Genomic DNA, 16,449 nt, shown 5'->3' with positions numbered 1-16,449 from the left:
AAACATAACTTCTACCGTCAGATCTCCGTCTAATGAACGACCCAGATTGACTACGAAATTACAACATTTTACAAGGCAATTTTACATCTATTTTTTAGCTTCGGGGTTGTTACAGAACATTTTGTCACTGTCCTTGTACTCGCCATTCCTTGATCCTAGAGGACCTCTACAGTGAACTCTGTATGCTTTGACTTCATGGATAAACTCCCATTATGTCCCTCTTCATGAGCAGATCATTTCCCTTTTGCACCATTTCCCCTGAAACTTCTGTTTTTCCCAGTATACAAGGACCGTGCTAATGACCTTTGTCTCCCCCGCACCGATGTGCAGATATTAGCACTATTCTCTGTGCTGACTGGTGCACTTGAGCTATGTTCCAGTCACGTTTGTCCTGTTATGGATTTTTTTTTAAATTAGAGCTGAAGCTTCTAGCTCTAAAAGCTTTGTAACAGAAGTCTTTGTAACGGAAGTCTGGTAAATGGTGTGGCCAGATGGGGTCGACGATGATAGTTTGGGATCCTTTCCCCTATAATGATGGAACTACCTCAAGGGATAAGTCCTTCTCCCATGAGAAGAGGATCCATCTCCCATCCATATTTCCTATATAAATCTCCCTTCTTCCCAAGCACAAGCTAGTTAGAGTGTTGGTTGAGTGTGAGTATACTATTTTGATTAGACAAGCAAGCTATTACTAGTTGTATCCATCTAGTTGTGTGAGGGATAAGTGTGTTTGGTTTGGAGTGAAGCCTAAAGGGAAGAGCCTTTAAATCATTGTTGTTTGAAGCCATCATGGAGTGCTAGCAGAAGTGTGTGGAAACTCAGTCTTATCAGAGGAAGACTGTGACGTCAAGACGAATGGTTGTAATCTCACTCTGATATTAATATATGCAACTATCAATTGGTTTCCTACATGTTTTGTAATATTAGATATTTGTGTCTTAATGCATCTTGACTCATTAAGTAGGTTGAATTGCAATTTGTCTATTATTATGTTTGTGTGTTATTGTTGTTTACTTGTTTTCAAGAGCTTGAAGGAAGCAAGAGATTGTTGGAGCGAGCAAGCGAGGACATCATCAAGCAGGATAAGCAACCAAGAGGTAGGCCCTCTTGATTGATTTTAACCTAAGGAAATCTTCCATAGAATGTATCTATTGTGGCTATACCCATTATTGGGCTAGAGGAATTCATTCGTGTTTGCACTTATAATTTTACTTCACCATAAATTGGTGACTCCACTGGGGATAATCCCATCTTTTGATTGTTTTGGATTTCATGATTTCATGAGAACTTTGCTAGTTTCACGTTTTCCCTTTGGTTCTATTTCTTTTCTCCTACTTACTGGCCTAAGTCTAAAATTCATAGTAGCAAATCTGGTCCCTGTTTTGAATTTATTTTTATTTTTCCTTAGTTGCTTTGGCTAACACATTTAATCCGCTGACAGTCGCACCGACTAGCGCGAATTGTGGAGGAACAGTTTGTTGTCAGTTAGGAAGTCGTGCCGATGCCTGTAAGTGAATACTAGGGCTTGACCCCGATCTTGGCCAGTGTGTTCTGCTCTTGTGTTTTTGACCCCGTGAGCCTTTTTGACTTTTTCTTCCATATTAGGCAGCTACTTTTCATTTGGTTTTTTCTTGCTTGTTGACTTGTCATCTTGCTATTTGATTGATTAAGTCATTGAGTGGTCAGCGACACTAGGGCATCTAGTTAGTCACCCATTCAGCAGCTTGTGGACTCATCAAGTCTGAGTGTGGGTGTGTTTTCTCCTTGCATTTGTTTTTTGGTCCTTTTATGACTTTGACCTCTTTTGCACAAGTTTGAAAAAGGTTTCGTTTACTAGCTTGAACATATTTTTCTAGCATAGATTACATTTTTGGTCTTGTGTTTGGTAAAGTCGGTGTTTCATTGATCTGAATGAACTTCTCTTTTCATGTTTTCATCTACTTGAAGAGCTCATAGTCTCAAAAACTTTTTCATTGAAAGATTGTATGTGAAAAGTTTGTTTCATTGTTTCATGAGAAAGTGTAAAATTCTAGCTTGCTACATCATCATGATTTGCATCTCTTAAAAACTAGAATTGCATCAACAGGAAGAGAAATTTTTTCATTTTGAAAGGACTGATAGATAAGTGCTTGTCAGGGAATTAGGAATTGGAATGCATTTTTCATTAGTTTATTTTTTGAAAAAGTGAAGTAGTGAAAGATCATTTCGTTTTCAGTTGCTTGATTATTTTCATTTGATTGAGTAGTTCCTACCCTCTCTAGTATAGGCATTTCATCGAATTGAAAGGGTCTTGTACCATTTAGTTGCATTTTAGGTTTTTCAAGTAGCATCACTAAGACCTAAAAATTGAAACTTAACTCAAGATCAACTCTAAAATGAATTCAATTAACCTAAGGCACATTTGACATTAACGATCATATCTAGAAGGTCTAGGATAGAGATGTGTTCTAGCATCTTTAAACCTAGCAGTTGTCGTTAGCTTCGGCATTAGACAACGCTAGCATGGATTTTTTCTCCCCGTACTGTCAAGTATATAACAAGAGACCCCACTAGGCTGCAATCCTTTTATCCTTAGGAAGCCGACTCGGCCGCCTTGCAAACGTAATACACTGAACACAACATTCGGGGATATTTCCTGCTTGTACTTCTTGGTTAGCCAGGAGGTATTCTGCAGTTCACGGTTGCCTGGTAATCCTGTTTACCTAGATCATCCAGAGTATTCATTTGATATTTTTGACTCATTAAACTTAAAATATCATTCAAGCACTTGTCCTTTCAAGCTCGTTTCCAATCGAAAGTGATAGAGTCATCTTTGTTTCTTTCTTGACTCTTTAAAAATGAAAGAACATCAATCTTTTATGCGTCTTAATAATTGACTTCCCATGATCCAAAACATCCTGTTAGTCTTTTTGACCAAATCGTGAGTTCCCTTAAAAGGACATTTTAAAGCCTTGAAGTTATTTGTTCTATCGACTAAGACAAGGTCATCGTGGTTGAACCATCTGGTTCACCCAATTCCTCTTCCTCTCCTCCATCTAAAAGATTGTCTAAGGAGTTGTTTCCTGAGTTATCAGAGTCACTTGAGGATCAAAATGTTAAACTTACAATTGTTTTGAGTTTTCAACCTTTGTCATCTCATCCTCTGCCTACTTTCGATTCAGGGTCATCTGCTGATTTTGGCCCAGAATCTTCGGATAACCCTGTTCGAACTCCAGAGAACTTGCTGACCACCGACGGTCAGCTTGGACTGGTTATCTATCTCCTGAACCCTCTATTTGATTCTGCTGAGATATCACCGCAACATCCTTACAGTTCATATGACCATCCGGGTGTTCCTTTGGAACTATCCCCTAGTACACGTTCGTCCATTCGTCATTGTTTTTTTTCAAACATGGAACTCGAAGGTGATGCTCTAGTCACTTCTCCAAATGAGTCTGAAGTTTCTACTTCACACACTGTTGAGGGGGAAGAATTGTAATTGCAGTTTCTTCCTGAGGGTTTCCCTTAGTCAGAAGGTATTCTCACCAGCTTGCCACCTGGCTATGTGTCTTTGGGACACCTAGTTTCAGGCACACCCAGTGCCGCATCACTCTACCATAATCCTGTTTGGACGTCAGCCATCAGGCCTATGTTAGGTCCATTCACCATGAACATGACTTCCCAACTAGTTTTTACTTCAGTCCTGGTGCAACCCACCATCTCAAATACTCTTGTATCATCAATCCCAGTTACACGTTAGTCACAACTAGCAGTTTCAAAGATTGTCTCTGCTAGTTCTTCTGTCCCATTAGTCAGTGGCCAGATTGTGCCACTGCCTAGGGGGCAGAACCTAAATGTCTTGATGGTGTCAGGTGATGCTAATGTGATCATCTCACAAGCTCACATGCTTGGTATAAACCATCCCTCTTCTGGTATTATTTATAACCCTGCTGACCCTACTGGATCAAATAATGTTCAGTATCAACAGGTTCAGAATCATGGTGGTCCATCTGGATAGAGAAATGTTTAGTATTAGTAGCCCTATGGGGCTCAGGTCCAATACCAAAAATCCTTATGTTCCATATCGTTCTCAAGGATTGGTTAATCAACCTTACATTGTCCAATCTGGGTAGTACATCCAGCCTGGCTACAGCTAGATTTAGTTTGGTAATTTCCTGGGCACTATTCAAGTACCCTCACAACAATAAGGACAACCTTTACAATAACCAGGGCAGCCTTTGTTACCACAAGGGAAACCTTTGTTACAGTAAGGTCTTTCCGCGCAGTTGCAAGGGCAGGTTATCCCACAGCAAGGTCACCTGCAACAACCGCAAGGTCAATCCTTCCAATAGTTGCAGCAGGCCATGCAGCAATAGATGCAATATGCTCTACATACCTCTCAACCCATACCCTCATAAGGCCAACTTCTGCAAACCCAGGGATAAATTTTGCAACCGCAAGGTTAGCCCTTGCAATAGCAAAACCAACCAGTGTAGCAACAACTCTTGTATACATATCAACAAGGTCAACCCTTATAGGGACAGGGTCAAGATCAAGTCCTGCAGCAGCAGGCATAAAATCCTTTTGTCTTAGGTCAATAGGTTCAAAATCCTGTCGGCAAAGGGCACCAGGTACAAAACCCCTATGTCCAAGGGCAACAAGTGTATTAACATTATGCCCAAGGACTGCCGGTCCAAAACCCTCTTTTTCAGGGACAACAGGCTCAACAACCCTATGTTCCAGGACAACAGGTCCCATATCCATATGTCCAAGGTCAACAGGCTCAACGCCCTTTAACCCATATGGCCTATCAACAACCTATGCCTAGACAATTTCAAGGTATTCAAGGTCAGAATCCTCCCTTTGGTCAAGGTAATCCACAATGGGGGTAGCCTCAGATGCCATATGGCCAAAATCCCCCACTATGGGGCCAAAATCCTTACCAACAGGGATGGGCTCCTTCCTATGGGCCCGCATATCGACCTCCCATGCCTTTTAACACTCAATTACCTTTCTTGGCTACAGTTGAGTTGCCAGATCTATCGCACCTTATGAATGATTTGATCCTTCATTCTCCATACTATTCTCTAGTGTCATCCAATATACCAAGTGATTCCCCAAAGTTTGATGGAAAAGCTAAAGAAGATCCTCAGGCCCATGTGATGACATATCACCTCTAGTGCTAATCGAACTTGTACGTGGATGATTCCATTCATCTTCATCTTTTCCAACGAACCCTCAAAGGTGCCGCAACAAAATGGTACATCCAACTACCTCAAAGTACTTTCCATGACTTCAATTCGTTAGCCATGTTTTTCCTCATGCATTTTTAGACGTTAGTTCATTATGAAACTGGCACCTATTTGCTCACATCGCCTAAGCAAGACATTGCGATGCACATCTCCGATCATATACATGAATGGAGATGTAGAAATTGCCTGATCAAGTTCGAAATAGTTGATCAGTTGCTCACTGAATGGTTTACCAAATCATGCGTAGCCCCAATTGCTCATGATATAGCTATGGGTGGATGCATCACTTAAGAGCAAGCCATTTCCTGTGCCTAGTACTTGGATCTCATCTACTCTCAGTCTGGCACATTATAGGAGTTGTTACCCAATGCTCCACAACCATCATCTAATCCTGCAACATCAAAGTCATTGGTTACTCCTCTCGTTGATGGAGTTATTGGTTCAGTATCCCAGACCCGTGCTAAAACTTCTTCTAAACAAAATTCAGTCTCGAATGTTGCTCCTAATAGTTCATCTCAAAACCTGCCAGGCCCTGGTAAAACCTCAGAGGTCCACACTGCCCAGTCTAAAAGAACCTACAAATCCTCGAAAGGAAAAAAGAAAGGCAAAGGCAAAGCTAAAGCCAATTCCCCGAAAGAGGGTCCTCCCAAATATTCTGCTAGCGAATATTCGCAACGGAAACCTAAGTATCCCTGGCTCATTTGTGAGGAGGATCACTATACTAAGGATTGTCCACAATGATATGAGGTTAGTCACCTGCACAAAGGGACCCCTGTTATCCTTAAAGATCCTTTTCCATCTTAGCTGACTCAAATGGTAGACCAACCCCGATCTACTTCCTCTGGATCTCAAGTGTTCATGATGAGCATGGCCATTAATGTGGCAACCCGATCGGAAGATTATCAAACTCTAGCTCCGACTGTTGGGAAAGAAAAATAAGCTGCACCTTCTTCTTCTACCCTGAGTTTTGGTCCTCTACAAATCGAGTGCCCTAACCTTGATTGCGCTACGTGATCACCCTCTTGAGGTGTGTTGTGGAAATCCTCGTATAATCCCAATGCTCGAGCCACTCAGCACTACAATATTCTTGAAGATTTGGCTCAAGCACCGTCGTCCATGTCAGCTCTCAAGGTACTCCAAAGATGCCCATCGCAGCGGAAATCTTTATTGTTGGCTATCAGGGCATCGATCCCACTGATTCTAATTTGATCTATTTTGATATAGAGAACCATCTTCCATAGCTCCCTCATCAGATTGCCTTTCTTATTCAGGTAATCATTAATGAGAAGACCATCCACCGCACTATCATCGATGAAGGTGCTTCCACCTGCATCATGTTAACTGCATGTTGGAAGGCGATTGGTTCCCCTGCACTGAACTAGTCTTCAAACACTTTGGAAACTTTTGATGGGCATGATTCATGACCCTTCAGTGTCTTACCTAACCTTGCCATCATCCTCAAAGGCAAGACAGTGCAAGTTGAAGTAGAGATTGTTGACGCCAATCTCAATTCTAATATTCTACACAACCGAAGTTGGACTCATGCATGTCATGGCCTCCTCTTTGTTTCACATGATCCATTTTTCCCCATCAAGGGAAGTTGTCATAGTCGATCATTTGTCTTTCTTTGCCTCTTCCTCCTTTGATGGAAATGTTCCGTACGTCAAGCACTATGGTGCTCCCTATGGGAGTATGGGGGCGGGTCTCTTCAAAGATTCTACCTTAATGGGAATTTTTCCACTCCCACCTCCTCATGTTGCCTTCGTCAACATGGGCTCAATGAAATCTAATCCTTGGGTCATACCTGCACCAGATCTTGTTGATGCTTGGAATGAGATCATGCCGCTTAGTCCCACCGAATTCAATTACGTGGAAATTTTTTCGCCTTCGAACTCTGCATCTTCTAATTATCATAATACAAAGACTTCTCTCGATATGTACTTTCAATCCCCCTGGTTTGGCACTTTGGAATCATTTGATCCCTTAGTCGAGACCTTCCTCGCTAATGAAGGTATCATGGAAATCACTTTTCTCGAGGAACTGCCATGGATCGATACTTATCATTGATCCTTGTTCCTGCCTTGCCCAATGGTAATGTCTACTGCTTTCGAAGAGTCCTCTCCATTTCCACCACCGGCTGATACTCATGAAGTATGGTCAGAAGGAAATTTGGGTAATATTACCCAAATGATGCTGATTGACATTTCTATCAAACCCGGTGTCATTGAACACGTTCATATTGGGATATCTTGTTCTCCGGATGAGATCAAGACATATACTCATCTATTTTAGGAATTCAGTGATGTGTTTGCATGGTCTTATGAAGAAATGCATGGCATTAATCCTAGAATTGGGGTGCATGAAATACCAACGTATCTGCACGCGAAGCCCATTCGCCAACGACCTCACTCGGTGCACCCTAGGAAGTCCGCTGCTATTAAGGGTGAAGTCGAAATGCTTCTCAAAGCTAGGTTCATCTATCCCATCCCCCTTACAGGTTGGGTGTCCAATATTGTCCCAGTGACTAAAAAACAAGGCACGATCCACGTTTGCATGGGCTATCGAGATCTTAATCATGCCTACCCTAAAGATAAATTTCGTACTCCCTTCATTGATCAAATCATTGATGAATGTGTCGGGAGTGAGATATTTTCCTTTATGGATGGTTTTTCTAGTTATAACCAGATTAATATCGCACTGGCTGACCATGAAAAGACAACCTTTATCTACCCATTGGGTACGTTCGCGTACCAGAAGCTCCCTTTTGGCCTCAAAAATGTTGGAGCCACATTTCAACGGGAAATGTCCTATGCGTTTCACAATATTCGCAACATTGTCTAGCCTTACTTGGATGACCTTCCTACCCATTCTCGTAAGTGCCAAGATCACCCAGACCATCTTCGATAGACTTTTTTATGCTACAAACACTATAACATTTAGTTAAATCCACAAAAATGTGTTTTCTGCGTGGAAGCAGGATGACTCCTCAGCTTCATCATTTCTAAGGACAGGATTCGCCTAGATCCACTAAAAGTCGAGGCCATTGTAAATTTATCCCCTCCATCTTCACTACACCAACTTTAGAGCCTGCAAGGAAAGGCCATCTTTCTCGTCGTTTTATACCCAACTATGTCGGGCTAGCAATAGGATTTACGCAGTTGCTCAAACAAGGAACACCCTTTGCATGAGATGAGGTGGCCCAAAATTCTTTTGATGATCTTAAGGCTGCCCTCATAAATTCTCCTATATTGCATCCACTGGACTATTATCGACATTACCTCCTTTACCTAGCCATGACCCCTAGCACCATTGCAATGGTGTTGGTCTAAGACGATGATGAAGGCAGTGAACATGTGATCTACTACCTTAGTCAGAACCTCCTCGACACTAAAATGCATTATGCACATGTCGATAAGTTGGCTTTGGCTTTTGTTTAGGTTGTTCAATGCTTTCAGCACTATATCCTTTTACGTACGACTACAGTGATTTCTTAATGCATCCCTATGGCCTATATCTTGAATTGTCAGTTGCTGGGGGGCAAGTATTCTAAATGGATCTTTATCCTTCAAGAATTCGATTTGGTCTTCACTATCGCCAAATCTAAGATGCCACTTGTTTTTGCTGAATTGATTTGTTCCCTTCCCTCCAAAGCTCTCCCTGTTGGTGTAGATGAATAGCTTCCAGATGAAACCATTTTCCTGATTAGCACCCTTGATCCATGGTACGATGATATCATCGTGTATCTCAAAACCTCCATGTTCTAGTCTGCATTGACCAAGGATGATTGTCGAAAGATTCAACATCATTCCCAACCGTAATGTATTATTGGCGATACTTTATACCATGTCGGTTTCGATTCTGTTCTTCGTCGATGCCTCACGATCGAGGAAGCTGAAAGAGCTCTTAATAATTGCCACTTTGGGGCATGTGGTGGTCATATGTCTGGTTACGCTACACCTTAGAAAATCCTTCGCACTGGTTATTTATAGCCATCTATCTTCAAAGGCTGCATTCTTGTTGTCTGCAAGTTTCACAAATGCCAAATTTACCAATGTAAGGTGTGTGCCCCACCCGCACACCTACACCCCATCATTACTGTTGGTCTTTTTGCCAAATGGGGCATCGATTATATGACATGTAACCCTCGTTCAGCCAGGGGGCATGGCTATATTATTGTCGTTGTGGATTATTTCACCAAATGGGCCAAAGTGTTGCCTACATATTCTATAGATGGTAAGACGACGTGTTGGCTTATTAGGCCCTGACCCAGGTTTAGAAGAGTTATTAGCCAAACAAATCCCACAGCTATCGGGCCTTTTGGCAATAGCCCGTGGAGCACGGACTGAGGTCTCACCCGAGGTAGCAAGGGAGGGTGCTGGAACCAGGTTTCTGCACCCTTGGAATGTCTTGATGTGGTTTGGAGGGGTCGCACACCATTCTGTGGCCTCGCGCCACTCTGTACTACTATCAGACTCCCGTGTAGATCCACGCATGAGTACTTTCTTATTAAAGAGATTATTATAGATCTGATCTTCTGGTTATAGTCTTTAAGAAAACATTTAACATTAAAGTCCAGTGTGCACAAACATAAATCTTTACATATATTAACTCATATAACAAATGCATAAACCATAATATAATAAATCCGCAATATTTCTGAAACCAACTTATCTTTATTAATATCTTCTGTCAATACAACCAGATCCGTCTTGCACACTCAACTGCAGGGGTCCACACACACAGTTGTGGACTCTAGTAGGCCTCTATGCATACATCTGCAGAGCCTCTATCTATCTACCAACACCCTTGACTTAGACTTATAGACACAGAAAATATTGCCTTCACAAACCCATAATCATCAAGATCCAAATAAAAACTTACAAAAACTAACTTCTAACCATAGAGCCTCGCTCTATTTATACATTCCCATGGTCCGTGGACCATGGGTAGGCTGACTCACTTCCTATTATTTTTACATTATTCTCGGGTGGACAACCCTTTGACTCAACTCATTACAATTTGTGCTCCATGCATTTCACGAAGTCTTTACCATACTTTTACCCAAAACTGTGGCTTTGAGACCCAAAACCATTATGCGGGGCCTCCACTACCCAACAAGCCCCCAATCCTAAGTCACTCATTGGTGTGGCAATACATGCTGCCGAGGCTTTGCAGTCCACCATCCCTGTGAGTGATGCACTTCATTTTGCTGCTCCCTCATTGTCTCCTGAAACTCTTCTTCTAGCTTCTGCTTCATTGCTTCCACTACTTTGCGCAACTGATGATGCTCATTCTACTCTGCTTAATTAACATAGAGCACTCCCTTATAGGATTTTAGCTCAAGCTGGGGTGCCACATATGGGAAATCTCCATGCCAATGCAGCAAGTTTTCAATTTTTGGTCTCTTAGACGCACTTTCTGCTACAGCTTGTGTTGCAATTTTGCAAGAAAAATGTTATTGTCTATAAGATCCCATTCTTCAAGGTGCATTAGAACTGAACTATTAACTGCAATTCCACCATTTGTCACCATTCGTACAGTCTTTCCCTTATCTTTCATGGTTCACCAGCCAGCCCATGGGTTAGGCGACGACATCCGGACTAGTTCTATTTCATGTATAAGAGTACTCGACACATCCCGTACTGTTGGTGCTAAACTCTGCACAGTGCTGGTGACCGTCGACACCATACTATCCAAAAAGTCCTGCATCTTCATTGGCCATATCACAACCCTTGGGCTTACTCCTTGAGCGTAAATAATGAATAGTTCCATATCGGTGGGACGGCACGCTGGCTTACTTTCCTCACAATCGCAGCTCATTCGGCAGATGCCCCCCTATGATTTATAAGTTTTCGAAATTCAAATTCGTTGATTCTCGCCTTTTCTAGTGCTGTAATGTTGAGCCTACGGAAGATCTTGGTAGATATGGCTCATACCGTGGCTCATAATTTCTCGCCACCCACTCCTCAGTGTCATAAATGAGACATCTTATCATGAATAGTAACTGCAACGGTCATCTTCCATCCCTCCCATGCAGCAGCGCAGCCCCTGGTACACGGGTGCGTCCTATGTGTTTGACTGGCACTGTGCGCCACGGCTGAATCGCGCATATTTCTTGCAGCCTGATTTATAGTCCCGCACCCTCTTTCAACTTCGTGGAGCACTAAGATTGGGCCTCCTATAGATAGTCAGGTGGTCACACCTTTTGTGCGAGCCTTCCTTTTGCCTGCTAGCCCAGGCCGCAGGCACCCTTCGCGTACCTTCGAATTGAATAGCTTCTTGGGGTGTGTACTCCCTTTTTCAGTAGGGTGCAGTCACAACCATGATAGCAGGGTCACGGCTTGTGCCAGGATTGTAGGAGGGTTGGCCAGATCCAGTTCCTTCCCTCGTGTGCTCTCGCGGACCATTTGGGGGTTGCCTATTTTTATTTTTTCAATTTCTTCGTCTAGCCTCGCGCTTTTCCTACTTAGCCTTGCCCCTCTTTCCTCTTGTTAACGAAGTCTCAAGCTACCATGCCGAATGGATTCCTGCAACCACCGGATCCTTTTGTGTAGGTACGGTTGTTCAGTTTGAATGGCAGGGCCAGTGGTTAGGGAATTTCCCTTTACTTCCCGTTCGACCGTGGATAGAGTTTCCTTAGCACACCCTACTCTATTTACGGTCTTATCAGCCCAACGAATCTTGGTTATGCGCAGATTCAGTTGGGTCAATGGTTGCACAACATAAAATTGTGTCTCCCGTTGCAGATGGGTGGCCGCCCTGCTCCATCGTGGCTGCCCTGGCTGCATTCACCCTGCATGTCATCCAATCCATACCTAGAACCGCCTTCTACCTCTGCACTCATTCCCCCTCATCTTCCTTTGCACACACCACCCTGGTGTGATTGCCACACACGATGCCTCTTCCATCGCCCCATGCGGCTTCGTCCTCATGATTGAAGTTCCACCAGGAGTGACAAAATCCTCCTCCTTTGTTGCACCATTGTCCGCTGGCTATTGCCATGCCTCGGTTGTCATGCGTCGTAGCAATATAGTCATCATGTTATAGTTGAGTGTTGTGACTTCATGCAATCGGTTCTGCCATCGTTCGATTTCCTCGTCTAAATCCGAGCTGTAGGAACTATCACGCTCCCATGAGATTTGTCCATCCACTGTGGGATTCACCCAATCCTGGTCTTGTGATGTTATATGATAGATGCAGTCTAGTTCATCGTCATTGTCCTCATCGCGCACCGGTTCGATGTAGCGCACTCCTTCAGCTGGGTCCATTGGAACTACTACCCAGAGTGTCTTTTTTTCAAACATCATCTTCCGTCTTTTTAATTTGATGATCCCATTCATGTTCGTGGCCCAGTCTATTCCTAGCAATGCAGGGTATGGATTATTGTCATCAGCAATTTCTATTACCTCGAAGTCGGTTTGCGTACTTACATCGTCGATGTCCACTGTCACCCCTTGTAGTTGGCCCATCGATGAGATGTTTTGCTGGTTGGCCATCCTCAGTTGAATAGGAGACCACTACAGTGTGGGCCTACCCATCTGTTCCCATGTTTGCTTAGGCAACATGTTTGCATCCGACCCTAAGTCCAGAATGACCTTGTCCATCTCGTACTCGCTGATTTGCATTGTCATTCACATTTCCCGTCCAATGCGCAGAGCATGTCTTCCCAGTTTCTGGACTACGCACGGCTTCCTCGATCCTGTGCACTTAGTGAGCAGCTTTTGTAGTCCTTTAACAGATCTATCGTCACGCAGCAACTTCATACATGTTTCTAGAAAGGTAGTAATAATAGAGGGATCCATTCTCAGCTCAACTGAGTCCCTTTTACTTGGAGTAGAGACTTCCGTGAAGCTCTTCTGAGCTTCCTTAGGCATCTTCTTCACCTGTTCCACTTCAAATTCAGGTTCCTGTGTAGGGGCATCATTACCCTTCTCATCTTCTGCAAACTATTTCTGCACATCCCCCCCGATAGCTGTGTCGCTCCTTAGTACCATGTTTACGCTGGGGTCCTCTTCGCGCGGTTCCGACTTCGTCATTTCGAAATTTTGAGTTATAGTGGGCTGCAATACCCCTTTCGTTCATTTGGGCAATTAGCATCAAACAATCTACCATTTCATGAGAAAACTGTTTGAAGTAGGGGCACGATATCCTAGTCAGATTGGTACAATCTCACGTGTAGTTCCCTGGTTCTCCAGAGTTGTAGCAGATTAGCTGCCCATGACCCCTTTCTGGCCCCATTCCCCTTCCTTGTCCATGTCCTTGGAATCCCCCACGGGGCCCTGCTTGTAGGTAAAAACCTCGTGCCTCAGTCTGCATTCGGTAGGCTGGGGTCCTCTCCATCATTAGATCATAGCTTTGACAATTGCACTCATCATGACCTACTGACCTACAGAAGTTGCAATACAGTTATTGCAGGGTCTGGGTATATTTCTGCAATAGGTGGCAGTTATTTGTTGTGTGCTTTCCTCCTACTTGACAAATTTCACACCGTAGGGTAGGCACTACAATTGGCCCTACTTGTACCTCTAACCTTAATGGCATCAGCCCCTCTCCTACTAGATAGCTTGCAAATACGGGGTAGTGGTCTTTGTTGTGACCTTGAATTTTGCATTTGATGCACCTTCTTCCGTACGTGCCTCTGGTTGGGGCACCCTTTCCTGCTTTAAACTTTGCATTTCTAAGCACAGGTTTTGTAGTTGCACGTTGATTTGTTGAGCTCCCAACCCCAGATCCTGTATTGGAGTTTCATGCAACCTCATTGCTATCTCTAATGCTTCAACTTGGGTTGAGATCTTCTGCTGTGATAGCATCGTCCTCAGCTGTGGTGTCAAGGATTCCACAAACCATGTGTAGTGTTGTGCATCTATCAGCGTCATGTTAGCTTCACGGATTGTATTCTTCAATCTCTGATCTAGATCCCATGGGGTTTCACCAGGTAGCAACGCGATTTCCTTGAAACCGATGATTGACTGCATTTCCGATTTAGGCTGGCTGAGTTCTTTATTCAATGCATCCTAGATCGCCTCTATCCCCGCATTTGGGTGATTGCTCGAGTACTTTATATACCACGTCAACGCATGGTCCTGCAACATGTTAACCAGAGAATCCTTCTTGATGTTCTCATTTGTTACTCCTTGGGCTTCCCATACAACCTTTACCACGAACCAGAACTGATCTGGTTCCTCATTTCCTACGCCTCTAAGTACTGGCAACTTGATCGCACCTGCCATCCCAACCCTTGGTGGTGGCAGCGGTGGGGTAGGTACAGATGGGTTTGATGCAGGTGAAGTAGGTGGTGGCATGGATGGTGGTGGTATCAGTGGAATGTGCTGATTGATCAGCTAGATTGCGCTTCTCGGAAAAAATCCTGGGAGCTCCTCCTCGCTTTCTCACGAAAGTTAAACTAGAGGGCTATTTTCTAATCCTTCGATCCTGCGATAGCCTCTTCGACTCCTCATTACCCTAGACATTAATGGATGATCATAACCCATTTTTCACATAACAACATTTTAATCCAAGTATTCAATGTTTTGACGTACTTACTCTGCAGCCCTTGGAGAAATTGCCTCTCCGCTTTGTTGTAACTCACGATTGTGTCTATCGCAAATTTAGTGATAAACCCTCCTAGTATCCGATCCAGCCAGTGATCTACTGCCCATGTGATTTTATCTTCAGATGCCTCTAGCCTGCGCACCAACTCGAGATTGCACACTATTGGATGATCAAGTCTACACCTTCCCACAATGTCAGCTAGCCTCCTAATCCACTCCTACAGCTCTGTCGAGAAAGACACGAAAAAGATCTCTTGGATTTCTGTGTATATGTAGTGATCCAGCCACCTTTCCTTAGAGATTCATGGATTTATGTTTTCCTATACCACGAACTCGTGAAGCTTCTGATCCAAGTAGTCTTCAAGCTCTTTCTTTGTAGGGTTCCAATGTTCTGACATCAGACATCCATTAGGCAGATCCCGGTCCCAGTGACGGAACCATTTGTTGGCTTAATGGGCCCTGACCTAGGTTCAGAAGAGTTATTAGCCAAACAAATCCTACAGCTACCGACCTTTTCGGCAACAACCCGCGAAGTGTAGATTAAGGTCTCACCCGAGGTAGTAGGGGAGGGTGTTGGAACCAGGTTTTCACACCCCTGGGATGTCTTGATGTGATCTGGATGGGTCGCACACCATTCTGTGGCCTCGTGCCAATCTGTACTACTATAAGACTCCCGCGTAGATCCACGCAAGAGTACTTTCTTATTAAAGAGATTATTACAGATCTGATCTTCTATTTATAGTCTTTAAGCAAACATTTAACATTAAAGTCTAGTGTGCACAAACATAAACCTTTACATATATTAACTCATATAACAGATGCATAAACCAGAATACAGTAAATCTGCGATATTTTCGAAACCAACTTATCTTTATTAATATCTTCCATCGATACAACCAGATCCGTCCTACATAGCCAGTTGTAGGGGTCCACGCACATAGCTACGGACTCTACCAGGCCTCTGTGCACACAGCTACATAGCCTCTATTTATCTACCAACACCCTCGACTTGGACTTACAGATGCAGAAAATATTGCCTTCACAAACCCATAATCATCAAGATCCAAACAAAAACTTCCAAAAACTGACTTCTAACCATAGAGCCTCGCTCTATTTATACATTCCCATGGTCCGTGGACCATGGGCAAGTCGACTCACTTCTTATTATTTTTACATTGTTCTCAGGCGGACAAACCTTTGACTCGACTCATTACAATTTTCACTCTACACATTTTGCGGAGTCTTTACCATACTTTTACCCAAAACTATGGCTTTGAGACCCAAAACCATTATGCGGGACCTTTGCTACCCAACACGATGGCTCAATTTAGTTTTGACCATGTTATTTCCAGGTTTGATGTACCCCAAGCCATTGTCACAGACCATGGCTCCCATTTCAAAGATTACATGATGGCAGAATTGAAATTTGCATTGGGCTTGCACCAAAATGGCTCAACCCCATATTACCCTCAGGCCAACGACCAAGTTGAAGCTATGAACAAGGTTTTAGTCACCATGCTTCAATGTACCATTTGGATGCACAAGTCAAATTGGCATCTCATGCTTTTTTCAGCTCTATGGGCCTACCGAAATTTGACAAAAGACACAACTGGTTTCACACCTTTCTAGTTGGTCTATGGTCTGGAAGCAACATTGTCAATCAAATG

The sequence above is a fragment of the Pinus tabuliformis genome, chromosome 7 (genome assembly GCF_031772625.1).
Source record: "Pinus tabuliformis cultivar Carrire ecotype Pingquan chromosome 7, CPIR1, whole genome shotgun sequence".
In the NCBI taxonomy this organism is placed as follows: Eukaryota; Viridiplantae; Streptophyta; class Pinopsida; order Pinales; family Pinaceae; genus Pinus; species Pinus tabuliformis.
The sequence above is the reverse complement of the archived record's forward strand: the minus strand, read 5'-3'. Positions refer to the sequence as shown.